Below are 3554 nucleotides of genomic sequence, written 5' to 3'. Positions count from 1 at the left end.
TCCATCCTAAAGGTCATCAGTCCTGGGTGTTCATTGGAAGGACTGATGTTGAAGCTGAGACTCCAATACTTTGGCCACCTGATGCAAAGTGCTGACTCATTTGAAAAGACCCTGATGCTGGGAAAGATTGAGGGCAGGAGGAGAAGGGGATGACAGAGGATGAGATGGTTGGATGGCATCATGGACTCAATGGACATGAGTTTGGGTAAACTCCAGGAGTTGGTGATGAACAGGGAGGCCTGGCATGCTGTGGATCATGGGGTCGAAAAGAGTCGGACATGACTGAGCAACTGAACTGAACTATGCAGATGTAAAGACAAGAGGTAACCATGTGCCCTGACCCATGGTGACCTCTGGCCCCAAATTCTCTCTGACTATGGCATCCAATAGGGCACATCGTTGTTTATGTTTCTGTAAAGAGCCAGATAGTAAGTATTCTAGGCTTTGTGGGCTACATAGTCTCTATCTAAACTGCTTACCTCTGTGCACGTATTATAAGAGCAGCCCTAGACAGTAAGTGAATGAAGGAGTGAAGCTGTGTGCTAATCAAATTTGATTTATAGACTTGAATTCAAATACTTTTCAAGTGTCATGGAATATCCTTCTTCTTTGATTTATTTTGACCACTTAAAAGTATAAAAACATAAATACACCTGGTTTACTTTAACCATTTTTTTTTATAGTCTGTTATGCACTGTGGTTTCAGATGTGTAGTAATTTGTACAATGGTTTACTTCCAAGTATGCTTTAAGCAGAACAAATGACTTTTTCTATATAGTTCCTTGCCTTAATAACTTTTATTTTGTATACTTGTAAACTACAAAGTAAAAAAAAATGAACATTTTGTGAAGTTTGTATTTTACATACTCAAGGTGAGGATTAAGTTTTAATATAAGCCTATAATACTTTATCTGAAAAATATATATATATATATACATAAACAATTCTTAGCTCCAAGGCCATTCAAAAACAGGCAGCAGTTAGATTTGACCCACAGACCATGGCTTGCCAACCCCAGCATAAAGGGACATTCTGTAATTTGTATTGGGTAGTTATTTTCTGTGCTATAATCCAAATATCTCTATCTGGAACTTCAACAATTCTTCACCATCCGGAACCTGTCTGTGCTTTGAGCATCAATATCTTTATTTTCTGGGGTGATATATAATCAAAATCAAGAAGCAACCCCCAAGGGCTGGACATCTGAGATTTGGTAGAGAAATCCCACTCTCACTTTGGAGGTTAGTGATGTACTGTGACAATTATACTTTTGTTAATAGCTGGTTTGGTGAGAGGGGGCATCCTGAAGAACCATCCTGGGGCAGGGGGGTGGTGTGCATCATCTGGCTCCCAGAGACCCTTCCCCATCAAAACACCCATTTGGAATCAATACTTTAGTAAATTCTAATCATATATACTGTATGGAAGAATATAAATGCGGATATACCAATGCTAAAGCTTAACGTATCATGAACAGGGACTTCCCTGTTAGTCCAGTGATTCGGACTCTGTGCTGTCACTGCTGAGGGCACAGGTTCAATCCCTGACTAGGGAACTAATATCCCACAAGAATATAAGTGGTTGGAGCATAGAAGATTTTTAGGGCTGTGATATTGGTGATTTCGTTTGTCTAAACTCATAAATGGCACAACACCAACAATGGACTTTAATGCAAACTATGGACTTTGAGTGATTATTTTTTGTCAGTGTGGGTCATCAGCTGTAGCAAATGGAGGAGGCTATACATGTGTGTAGGTAGAGGATATATGGGAAATCTCAGCACTCCTTGCTCAGTTATGCTGTGAACCTAACACTGTTCCTAAAACAAAGTCTTAAAAAAAAAAAAAAGTATGTTAACTTAGAAATCAAAAGTACAAATTAAAACTATTGTGTCATTTCACATTCATTACAATGAGTGAGTGAAATTTACTCTTTGTGATGGCATAGATGGTAGCCTGCCAGTCTCATTTGTCCATGGAATTCTCCAGACAAGAATACTGGAGTGGGTTGCCATTCCCTTCTCCAGGGGATCTTCCCGACCCAGGGATTGAACCTGGGTTTCCTGTATTGCAGGCAGATTCTTTACTGTTGGAGAATGGCAAACATTAAAAAGAATCCAGTGATGCCACATACTACCAATGAAAGCTTCTATTGGCAGTAGGTGTGATGGCAAAGAATTGAAAACAAGGAGTTGGAACTATGTCCACTGATAGAAGAATGGATGTATATATTTTATTTTGGTGAATGTGATCCCATTCAACAGTAAAACAAATGAGCTAGTCCTACAGATATTAGTATGGTTGATTCTCACAAACATAATACCAAAATGCAGAAAAATACAGTACAATTGTATTGATATAAACATGTGCAAAATTGTTACATATTTTTAGCAATACTTATATATTTCCCAATGCAGATGGAGAAGAAACACAGCCACCACAGTACTGATAAGTATTGTTTCCTTAAGTTGGATGATCGGGACATGAATATCTATTATATTATTTTGTATATATTACTTTGTATATATGTTTGGAATACTATTAATATTTTCTACATTAAATATACAAACTGAAATATATATAGTTGTATATTTTTCATAATGTATCTTTTAAATAAATGAATGAAAATTGTAAATGTCAACATTTTGACTTGCCTTAAAAATCATTACTGTAGTTTTAAAGCAGAGAAGATTTTTGGCAACAGAAGCTGGAAATAAAACCTCTCTTGCCTTTAAATTAGGCTGCTCATTTTCTCTATTTTTCTGACTTGTAATCAGAGTCAAATCTGGATGCATGCATCTTATTCCTCCACTGTCCACTTATAATTACTAGTGGACCACTTCTACCTTCTGATGGGCTTTAAATGCATTGCCTAAAGTTCATGGCATAGTGGGCTGACTTTTTAAATTGTTCCCTCCAACTGATTCTCTAAGAGTCAAGGACACATAGTCAGAAAACGGAATAACCAGAAATTCTCCACTTGAGCACTTGCAGAACCAAAGCAATCTTCCTATCTTTCTCTCACCCACCACCCCCCAGCGCCCCCCCACCCCATCCCTCTCCTCTTTCTCTCCCTCTCGGTCCCTTTTCTTCACCTAGGAAAGGGGATGCAGGAACAGGAGCTCTGCAGTCCTGGTCTCCATCACATCTTTCTCCAGGATTTCAGTCAGTAGTGCACCTGACTTGGGTTTTATTGTTAGTCTCCAGGAACAAGCTGATAACTGATTGTTTCATGGTTATTCAACTGAAGATCTCACCAAAAAATTAATCACAGTTCACTGCGACATACAGAATTTAAAGTTTTTTTTTTTTACATAAATGATCATCTCTTTTTCCAATAAATGTCCACAAGTTGAGCTTTCCTATTACTTTTCCAGCTGATTCAGACATACTATGATTCAATGAGTCATTAGCTCTTAGCAGGCTCTCCTCCTAAATGGAACTGCATCACAGAGCTGGTTGTGCACACCTAATTAGTCCTGCTGGGGGTTTGAAGATGCGTACTGGCTTCCCAGGTGGCTCAGTGGTAAAGAATCCACCTGCCAATGCAGGAGA

This window comes from Cervus elaphus, chromosome 29, assembly GCF_910594005.1.
Source record: "Cervus elaphus chromosome 29, mCerEla1.1, whole genome shotgun sequence".
Lineage (NCBI taxonomy): Eukaryota > Metazoa > Chordata > Mammalia > Artiodactyla > Cervidae > Cervus > Cervus elaphus.
Note: the sequence above shows the minus strand (reverse complement) of the source record.